Raw genomic sequence first — 11,499 nt, 5'->3', positions numbered from 1 at the left:
TACAGTTCAGTGGGGAAGTTTGGGGAAGGTCGCTCTTTTTCCTTAATTCTTCTAGGGTTGTTGTTACTGTTTCTATATATTTTTGCATTGTCGTGTCCCCCCCCCCCCCCACCTAGATGTTCCCCAATACTGTATTGGGTAAGCAAGAAAGGCAGCCCAAACGACATTTTGTAAGAAGAGACCCCTAGATCTGTTCTGGGTCTCGTTCTTATTTGTAATAGGGCTAGTGGTAAACATTTGACCCAATTCCATTGAGAATTTTGTTAAAATATTCTTTAAGGTTTGATTCACCCTCTCAACCCTCCCAGAACTCTGAGGGTGCCAAGGGGTGTGCAACTCCCACTTTATTCCCAGGGCTCTTATTGCAGCACACTGGTTGTAAAGTGGGGGCCATGATCCGAATCAATAATATTTACTAGCCCATATCTTGGAATAATTTCTTCCAAGAGAACTTTTGTCACAGTTTGGGCTGTCTCCCTTCTCATGGGGAATGCATCAACCCAATGGGTTAGATGGTCAACTATGACCAATAGGTGTTCATACCCTTGGGCTGGAGTTAATTAAATGAAATCAACCTGAGTACTCTAGATAGGTCTTATTGCTAATTTCCTCCGTCCAGGAGTGGTTTTTTGCATCACATTTTTGTTGACTTTTTCACAGGTTAAAGATTCTCCTCTGATGGATCTGGCTATTTCATATATTCCTATCCCCATGTAATATTTCAATAAATGATCATATATTCCTTGTGTTCCCCAGTGAGTTAATCGGTGTATCTCTTCCATCTCACCTGGTTATTATTCTGTTGAATATTTGTCACCCATCTGGGGTCCACCACTTTCCATCCTCTGTTTTTACGCCTCCCATTTTCTCTATTTCTTTTAGCTCATTGTCATCGAAAATTGGTACCCCCTCTTCCCTTATTATCCCCTGGTTGTCTTTTACCATTAGGACTATGACTGGATCCCCCATTTCTAAGGCTGCTTCTTTGGCCACCAGGTCTGCTAATTTCTTTCATTGGACTCCAGGGGTATCCTCTTTTTGGTGGCCTTTAATATGGACTATGGCAATTTCTTTTGGTCCTCTGAGGGATTTGAGTACTTCCCTGATCAGACTTTCATGCGCCAGATTTTCCCTTTTAAGGTATCCCCTCTCTTGCCAGATTTTTCCAAAGGTATGAGCTATCCCAAAGGCATATTGAGAATCTGTGTAGATTGTCCCTATATTGTCTGCTAATAAACCTAAACCTCTCTTTAGGGCATACATCTCGCAACTTTGTGCAGACGAATTTGAGGGTAATTTCCCTTTTTCTTTGATTTCCCCTGCTTCAATAATGGCATATCCTGATGCCCTTTTTCGCATTACAATTCAAAAGGATCCATCTATATACAGGACTCTTCCATATGGTAAAGGGTCTTCTTATAGGTCTTCTCTTACTTTTGCTTGTATGTCAATTAGCTCTATACAATTATGCTCTAAATTTTCCATTGGTTCCCCACTTAAGAATTGAGCAGGATTTAAACATTTTGAGGTGACAATCTCTAGATTCTCAATATTCATTAGGGTTATTTCATACCTTAGGATTCAGCTGTCTCCTGGAAAGGGAGATAAAAAAGGATCTGGAGTTCCCAGAGGTACGCATGTCATTTTAAGGGGAACGATCCCCACATGAGTCCAGCGCTGTAATAAACATACTGGCTTTACAACTTTCACAAAAGTTGTGGAGTTTGTTTGCTTCCACAAATCAATCCCCACAACTCTTTCAGGACTGAGCGTTTTGTACCCTTTTCCAATGATTTCTGCTCTTTATCTTTTTTTAGTTTGTATACCTTAGAATCTCCTTTTAAGAATTTGACCCAGCAAGTAACATACTTTACTTCTTCTGAATTAGGGCTTTCTTGTTTACGCACTTGCTGATATAACTAATTACATAACCACTTATCTCTACTTCCAGGCCCATTTTAAGGATTTTTGTTGTAATTTCCTCTTTGACCAATGTTCCACACAATAATAAACCATCTTTACTTGCTCTAACTTTTTAGCTGTTTCCCACTTATTCCAGTCATCTAGTCTATCACCAAGGGGGCTTCCAGGAGGAATGTTCTCATTCTTTTTCTTTGATTGCCCGCCTCATCTACTGTGGGTCTGACCCCTATTTACTTTTAGTTACTATAAGCTTTCAGGCTGGTAAATAAAACTGCTTACTGTTACTGGCCCTTTAAAAGTTCTGTTTTACTCTTTTTTTAAACTGAAGTAAGAGAAGATCTCTTTCTAATCTCTTTCTATTTATGCAGAAAATTCTCCTTGCAGCAATGGGCTTTGGTGCCCCTGGGCACTCTTATCTGGTGTTCTTATCTAAGGAGCACTTACTCTTTGTCACACACTCACTCTGAAGGAAAGATACTCTTATCTCACATTCATTCACACCATTCATTCACAAATCAGGCCTGTTCATTCATACATCTTGACTTCTGCTTAGCCAAGTTTTTGGTTCTTGTACCTCACCCACCCGGACTACACAAGGTACCCTTTTTTTCTACACCCGAGAACCTTACGTTTCTCAACTGACCTCAGTTCAGCACCCTAGAATTTCCCTTTTACTTTATTGGGCAGAGGAAGGAAACATTAGCAAACCTCTTAGAATTATACAAAGCGGATCCCTGTTGCCAGAGAATCACTGTCTGTGTAGGCCCCCACTATTGGTATTTACCAATATTGCAGATGGGACGTGCCTTGGCTTGTCTGGCTCTTGCTGTTGAACCAAATAGCAGCAACTGTGGTGTTTGATCTCAGAGACACTTTTGGTTAGCTGTGTGTTGCAGCTGGGCATGTGAAGACAAGTCCAGTCATGCTAGGACTCCGGTAGTGGTGGGATGGAGTTTCCTTCCATGGAGGGTCCAATCCTCAGGTTTTCCTCTGATGGAGAAGCTTTAAGGCAATGGTGAAGGAAAGGAGTTGGTTCTGATGGAGGGTGTTGATCCAGAGCTTTTATTCTGGCCTACAGGCCTCTGAATCTAGCAACTGCTCCAACAGAACTCCCGGACTTGTGTGGTTGCCCGCCCACTTACCCAGGTGAAGAGGAGGAGGGAAGAGGTAGGAAGCTCACCAACCAGGTAAGAGAGGAAGTCTTAAGGGACAAAAGACACCCGGATGGCCCAATGCTCCCCCGGGGGGTAGAGGGCATCCTTTGATTCTGGCAATCACTTGAAGCCCTTCTGGAATTCCAGGATTGACAGACAGTGCTCGACAGGGCTCAGGGAGGGGAAAGGAGAGGTGATTGACACACCTGGGAGGGAATCTTCAGGGGAGGGACCCAGAGTTCTGAGGCAAACCATGAAATCACACCGCAACATCCCACCCTGAGCCCTTCCACCTCCCCTGAGGTTTGGCTACCCCTCTTCCCTAGAGATAGCCTCAGAGTCAGGGGCTCAGACCTCCGCATCTTGCCCAAGATGGACTTCCCATCCCCCATACCCTTGAGGGAATGGGCCACATGACTACCCCTTGCAGCTGCAGTGCTAAAAGGTGCAATGATTCTGTAGCCCCGCCTCGCCTTGGGGTCAGCCTCTCTGGGCTTCAGTGCCACCGGCCCGAATCTGGTCACCTTTGGTGTCAGGTCATCTGTGAGGTTGTCTGCATGTGACTCACTCTCTCTCCCCATAGTCCCCACATGTCCGGGGGAACAATGGCTTGTTTGTGGATCACATGTGGTCGTGTTCGCAGGGGTCCCAGGATGAAGGAAGAGATGAGAATCTTGACTCCATGTTTCAGAAGATTATTTATTATTTTATTATATAGATTATATTAAAAGAAAATTATATATTAAAAGCTATTCTAAAAGAATAGAAGAAAGGCTTTCATCAGAAGGCTAGCAAGGAAAAAAAGGAATGAAATTCTAATAAAATCTCGTGACTGACCAGAGAGTCCGAGACATCTGGATTTTGGCCACTAATTAAAAACAACCACATGAGACCAATCAAAGATGCACATTGCACTCCACAGCAGCAGATAATTATTGTTTTCATTTTGTTTCTGAGGCTTCTCAGGAGAAAAAATCCTAGCAAAAGGACTTTTCATAAAATATGTCCATGACAGTTGTTATGAACAAAATTCGGGTAATATTTTTTTTGTGAGAAAAAGTTACAAAAAGGCAGCCAGACCACGGGTAGCTGCTGAAGTTCTTCGTGTTTTGTTATTGTAATCACGAGTCGTTGTGGCTAATCGCTCCTTTTGTATCAGCAGAGCCTTGCCCGAGGCTAAGTTGTACCTTTCCCAGAAGGGTGGGAACCTTCCCGAACAGTAGAAGGTGGGGGGGGCTATGCAAAGTGACTCCAAGACCACAATGCAGCATGGGTCCCCCGGTGTACGGAGAAAACCCCAAAACAACGAGCCACCTAAGAGTTGAGAGACTGGAGTGATGTCTAGACGTGAAGAGCCGAATGCTGAACCTGCAGAGATGCAAAACACCTTCAGAGCCTCTCGCCCTGACCAAGAGAGACGACCCCGGCGGTGAGACGAGGCTGACTGAGCCGGCAAAGGTACCATCTGATGGGATCAACAGGCCCTAAAAGCTCCCACGAGGACGTGATCCCCAGCTCTGCCCCTAGTGGACAGAGCTGTGCATATCCTCCTCCTCTGAGTCGCCCGGGAAGACGACGGGACCTGCAGACCTGTCGAGCTGCCCAATGCTGAGCTGATCACTTTTAATAAAGGCATTAAAAAGAAGAAGAAGTCTCCTGGCCCTTTTGTTTATTTCAACAGTCACACACACCTTTTGCCACAACCCCCCACTCACCCGGGAAGGTGAAGCTGATTTTGTGTGTGACCCACTCTCACACACACACAACAAGACAACAATAAGGTACCTTTTACTTTCAAATTACTTGTTAAAATGTCAGATGTTATTGGCCATTTCATGATGCTCTTGGATCCCACACCCCTGGGTCTCTAGTGTTTGCTACTCTCAACCTAGCAGCTTTTAAGCCTAGATGCTCTTGAGTTTGCCACTTTCTGTTATGAGTAAATAAAAGGTTACTTTTTTTTTTTTTTTTTTTTTTTTTTTTTTAAGATTGCAGAGTGAACAGGTTGGACCAGTTGCTGCCAGGGTGGAGATCTAACTGTTTGTTATTGTAATCACCAGTCGTTTTCGTTAACTACTCCCTTTGTCAGTACTACCCTGACTGCTGCCAGGTGGATGACCCTCCTGGGACAGTGAAAGGAGGGGACATGGAGGGGGGGGGGATGACATTGGAGGGCATGCAAATTACCTCGGAACCAGCAAGCCATGGGAAAGGCCCCCACCAAACTTACCAAAAGACCCCAAAAACAATGAGCCAACACAGAATTAAGAGATCAAAGTGATGTCTGGAAGTGAGGAACAAAGCCCAGAGCCTGCAGAGACGCTGAGACCCTTTTTTGCCCCTTGCTCTAGCCACGGAAGGACCTCGGCTAGAGGCAGGACACTAGGAGTAAAACCTAAAAAGGGAACAAGGGATTTCCCCCATGCTCTCATGAGGACGGAATCCCCAGCTCTGCCCAGAGAGCAGCGGACAAAGCTGCACCCTTCCTCCTCCTCCGAGTTGTGGTAAATAGACAGGAGACCAACTCCTTCGAGAAGGCCTTTATTAAAGACAGCTCTGGGTGGGGAACCCGAGGGGTCGCGCACACCGCCACTGCTCCCACTGGACGACGCGGAGGAGGAGGAGTGCTGCTTTAACTCTCAACACAGCTGGCGCTTCGGTCCGCACGAGAATCCTTAAGAAAGCAAGTATTGGCTCGCAGTCGAGGGGTATCTTCCAAGCCGGGTACTATCAAAGTTATGGTGACAGGACGGAGTCCGGCTCGGGCCAAGAGTGGGCGACTTACTGTGGTTCTGATGGGCTAAAGTCAAAGTTTGTGTGCTAATTTGTTGTTTTGAGAGGGTTCATATAGTTCCCACAGCCTCTTATTTAAATTCAGTCCGGGTGCAAGTCCTTCTGGGAGCAGGGGAGTAGGGGAAGTGGTTCCCGAGGGGAATGGATACAAATCCAGGGTGAGATGGAAAGGGGAACAAATGCAGAGCATGACCGGGAGAGATACAAATACAGGGTAAAAGAGCAACATCTAACAGCGGCAACTGAAGGCAAGTCCTAGAACTCTAACATTCAATGTTTAACAACAGACCAACACTTCAAATTAAGACCTTATCAACTTCATTAACATCAACTACCAATTACTACTCTGAAAAAGGGCTCTCATCTCCAGGATTTCATTCCTCACACGAGTCACTCCTGGGAGAAGCGGCAGCGTGAGCGCGCACCCATCGTTTCTCCTCCCAGAGCTCATCACTTTTAATAAAGGCATTAAAAAGGAGAAAAGTCTCCTGCCCATGTTTATTTCACTTTCAGCCTAGCAATTTTTAAGCCTAGGTGCTATAGAGTTTAGCACTTCTGAGTCCCTTGTGTGGTTTTAGACCCTCAACCAACAAAATTTCTAGGGGCCCCCTGCACTTTTTATCCTGCTTTCCCAGTGGATTTTGCCAGGAAAACCCAGGGCTCCCTCTCTCGAGGAGCCCCACCCCTTCTCTGTGACCCAGTCCCAGTTACCCCGGAGGATTCTCTCACTCCTTTTATCTCTCACTTCCTCTCTTTACTGGCATTTTTTCTCGTGAGAAGACAGAACGGCAGAGGAAGACTCCTCACTCACTTAGCAGGTCTGGGGTAACCAGCCCACCTTTAATTCACACACACATTCATCCCCCCATACCTTCCCCCCCAAAAGTACTTCCAATCCTTTTTCCTTTCCGGGTCTTCGGGTACACTACTAGTCTTAGGAGGCCAATTACCATGGTTTTAGGGAGCCTTTTCCCTTTTCTTTGTTTTATTGTCTCTTTTTGTACACTGGGCAAAAATCTGCGTTTGCCGATCATGCCAGAAGAAGCAGAGCAAGGTTGCCAAACTTGACAGGGCACCCCTTCCTCACTCAGAATTCTCTGGGGTTTCAGCAGTGAGCTGTTATATCTGGGTCACGACACCAATTGTGAAAAACGCCATGCAATTGTGTTAAAATTGTAGAAGTTAAATAATATTAAAATAGTAATAAAAACAGTAATAATTGGGCAGTGAGAGACAAGAAAAAGCAAAGAATTATGGACATCTGGGTGCTTCACACTTTGCCACAAAGCACACCTTGCTAACAAAGGATTACTCCTTAAAAGCAATAGCCTAATGCGTATTCATATATCTCATACATGATTCAAACACTCCTTTCAAACTAGGGTGTTTCTGCTTAATTTCAGCTTCCCCCCCTCATCTTGTAAATCAGTTTTCTTGGTTCCTTGAAGTGTGAGTTTTCCTGATAAAGAGGCAATAATTCTTTTCTTGAAATCTTGGTGTCCTGTTGCTGTTATCTTTGCAAAGAATTTCTTTATTGTCTTTTCCATTCCTTGAAGTAGTTACAAAAAGTATTTTACATCACATAGTTTCTATTTTAATATTATGCTATAGCCTAAAAATGATATTTACTACATTACTTAAAAGGGATTAATACTGCATAACTTTCCAACATAACACATATAGTATTCACTTTAATAGTTGTGAAGACCCAATCATATAATATGCATTCTTCAGACTGTGCACAAACACACAGCTCTGCTGCCTCTCCTGGGGATTTTGGGATGCTGTGGCAGCATTGGACACAATTTGGGAGTCAGATGCCCCTAGCTCTGCCCAGAAGGAGCTTTTTTAGCTGCAAGGAAGATTTATTGGTGGGTTTTGCTGGTGCTGGGGACAATTCAGTGCCTGTGCCATGTGGCTGCTGCTTCACACTGGCCGAGCAGGAAGGCCGAGCTGGAGCAGCAGCTGAGGCAGGAGCATCTGGAGCAGATGGCCCACAGGAACAGCTGTGGTGGTGTTTGCAGGGGTCTCAGGATGAGGGAAGAGATGAGAATCTTGACTCCATGTTTCAGAAGGCTGATTTATTATTTTATTATATAGATTATATTAAAAAAATTATATACTAAAGCTATAGTAAAAGAATAGAAAAAAGGATCATCAGAAGGCTAGCAAGGAAAGAAGAGGAAAGGAATGATAATAAAATCTGGTGACTGACCAGAGAGTCCGAGACAGCTGAACTTTGATTGGCCATTAATTAAAAACAACCACATGAGACCAATCAAAGATGCACCTGTTGCATTGCACAGCAGCAGATAATTATTGTTTTTCTTTTCCTCTGAGGCCTCTCAGCTTCTCAGGAGAAAAAATCCTAGCAAAGGATTTTTCCGAAAATGTCCGAGACAAACAGCACCTGGCCATGCAGGTGGAGGAGGAATGCCAGGAATCATGCAGGGTGCTCAGGTGAGGCCCACGAGGCTGTGCCATGGTGGGGCACCACTTGCCATTCCTGCTCCCCCCAGATTTTGGGACAGAGCAGTGACACCCTTCCGGCTCCCAAACCCCTCAGGGCTCAGGGACAGCCTCACAGGAGGTCCCAGTCCAGGCCTTTGGGATGATTCAGGTGCTCCTGGGGTCATTCCTGACAAAGGGCAGCACTCCAGGAGCGGTTGGCACATAGAGAGGGATCAGCCCAGTGTGGCAGCCAAAATAGCTGCTAATGAAGTGCAGGATAAGGAAGCAAAAAGGGCCTTTGCATAGTATCAACAGATGTTTAATTCAGCCACGTTGTGAGATGTTCATAGCTGAAAGGCAGGACTCACGGGGAGAGTCCAGGTTTGTGTGTCTTGAGAGGTAGGGGCTGAACAGTGGTATCGGGGCAGTACAAAGATGGGGGCCAATGGGGAAATAGGGAGGGAGTGGCTCAGGGACATAGGAACAAGGGAAAGAGCCAATGGGGTATAACAGCTTTTGAGGGAAGCTTCTTGAGTCTCCTTAACTCACAGTGTCTCCACAGGCCCGAGGTGGGACCCTGAGTGCTGCGGGCAAGGACGGCGTGAGGGAGCTGGGCCCCGCTCAGCCGGCGCTGCCCCACGAACGTCTCATCCAGCAGGAGCTCAGCAGCCTCTGCCGGTGCCGGCCCCAGGGCTGTCGGGGGGCGCGGCCGGAGGGGCCGGGGGGCAGCGGGTGGGAGGGGCCGGGATGGAGGGACCGGGACCCCACTGGGGAGCCCCGAGCGTGGAGGGAGCGAAACGGCGGAGGGGAGACCCCGGGACAGGGGGGAGCAGAGACCCTGCGGTGGGGTCTGCGGAAAGGAGGGACCGCAATGGTGGTCCCGGAGCACCGGAAGGGGCCCAGCTGCCATCGCGCAGCGAGTGCTGGGACGGTCACGGGGTGTCCGAACCGACTGTGGCAGCGTGTCCGAAGCCACTGTCGCAATGTGTCGGGACGGAGCGTTGCCAGGGTAAGGCCCCCACAGCTCCGGAAAGTGGAGGGGTACCCTGGAAGGTGTGCAGCAGGTGTGGGGCAGAGCCCTGTCTATTCCCTGTGCCCTGTGCAGGTGAGGCGGGCAGGGATGGAGCAGCTCTGGGGCCACCTGGAGTCCAGACAGGGTCACTCCTCTCAGCCCCACCATGGCTGCAGGGCAGAGCCCCAGCTCGGTATTCCCACACTTTTCTCTTTCTTCTGGCAGCTAAGCCAGAACCTAAACCTTCCTTCCATAAGGTTCCAGAAGGCTACAGGTTTTGTTCAAGAAGGAGGGTCCAGAGCAGGTTGTTGAGCAGATTGTTGTTGTCCTTGCAGTAGTTCTGGGGCTCTCTCAGTCCCTTGGCAAGAGGGACAAAATGATCAATTGCTGCATTTCTGGAATGGTTCTCTCGCAGGTGCCCCTGCAGGTGCCCCTTCCAGCCAGCCCTGCTCTGAAAACCATCTAAGGTCCTCACAGAGCCATTGCTTGGGCTGCCTTTGGGTTTTGTGCTTCTTGCAGGGCTGAGCAAACCACAGCCAGGCCTTTTTCCCCCACAGAATTCTCACCTCTGCAGCAGCTCTAAAGCTGCCACAGTCAATGCCAAGGGGCAGAGGGGGACCCTCAGGTGCTGGCTGCCACCTGGGGCTGGGCAGAGCAGGGCTGGGCAATGGCCATCCCTGTGCAGTGGGGCTGGGCAATGGCTGGGCCCCACCCTTGGATGGCCACTGGCTTCAAGGAGCAGGAGTTTGGGAGCTCCTTCCTGCCCAGGGCTCTCTTCCCAAGCTCCTCTTGCTGGCTCAGATCCTGCAGGGGATGAACAAGAATGGAGAAGTCTGGAACAGGATTTCTCCCAAAACCCAACAAACCCAAATCATCCCAAGTCCCAGGACATAAACCCCACAGGGGGAATTATGGGGAGCAGGAGAGGGAAGGGCCAGCCCTAAATAGCTTCAGCACCCCCCCACCCCCCCGTGAAATAAATAGGGCAGAAGACCTTTTCCCTTTTTAATTGTCTTTATTAAAAGTGATCAGCTTGGGTGGGGAGAACCGATGGGTGCACACTCACGCTGCCGCTGCTCCCAGGAGTGCCACGGAGGAGGAGGAAGAGTGCAGCTTTGCCCACTGGTCTGCAGGGAGAGCTGGGGGCTCCATCCTCATGACAGCATCAGGAGATTCCCTGCTTTTTGGTTCAACATTCAAGGTCTTCTGTCTAGCCAACATCTTTTTCGGTTAGGGGTAAAAAGGGTCTTAGCGGATACTAGATTCTGTTCCTCACGTCTAGACATCACTTTGATTCATCAATTTTGTGTTGGCTCGTTGTTTTTAGGGGTTTTTGGCTAGGTTTGTTGGGGGGGTTTCTCCCGTGTCATGCTGGATCTGACTTCATTTGCATGCTGACTCGATGTCCCTTCCTCTTTGTGACCGTGTTCACAGGGGTTCTTGGATGAGGTAAAAGACGAGGATCTGGCTCCATGTTTCAGAAGGCTTGATTTATTATTTTATGATACATATTACATTAAAACTATACTAAAATAATAGAACAAAGGGTTTCATCAGAAGGCTAGCTAAACTAAGAATAGAAAGGAATGATAACAAAGGTTTCTGGCTCGGGGCTCTGTGTCCAAGCCAGCTGGGCTGTGATTGGCCATTAATTACAAACAACCACATGAGACCAATCACAGATCCACCTGTTGCATTCCACAGCAGCAGACAATCATTGCTTACATTTTGTTCCTGAGGCTTCCAGCTTCTCAGGAGGAAAAATCCTAAAGAAAGGATTTTTCATAAAAGTTGTCTGTGACAGCTCTTCACTGTCTGGGTGCCATCCTCCAGGAAGCAGCAGGGTGTCACTTGACAAAAGGGGGAATTCTTAAACATCAACGACAGGTAGCCAATGGAAATGACCGGCGATTACAATAACAAACAGTTGGAACTCCAGCCTGGCAGCAACTAGCCCAACCTGTGAACCCTGCAACCTTTTAAAAAAAATGGACAGTTTTTCTACTCATAACGTTCTGCGGCTGGAACTCCAAAATTCCTAAAGTCCCTTCCCAGTGGAGTCAGAGCCACAGTCCTCACCTCCCCTCTTCTTCCCAGAGCTCTTCACAGTGCTGGTGCTGCCAGCCCCTCCCTCTGGCCTCAGCCCTCTGTCCCCACAGTGCCTGT

This window comes from Melozone crissalis, unplaced genomic scaffold (genome assembly GCF_028551555.1).
Source record: "Melozone crissalis strain CALT ecotype California unplaced genomic scaffold, PUWL_Pcris_2 ptg000114l_1, whole genome shotgun sequence".
In the NCBI taxonomy this organism is placed as follows: Eukaryota; Metazoa; Chordata; class Aves; order Passeriformes; family Passerellidae; genus Melozone; species Melozone crissalis.
Note: the sequence above shows the minus strand (reverse complement) of the source record.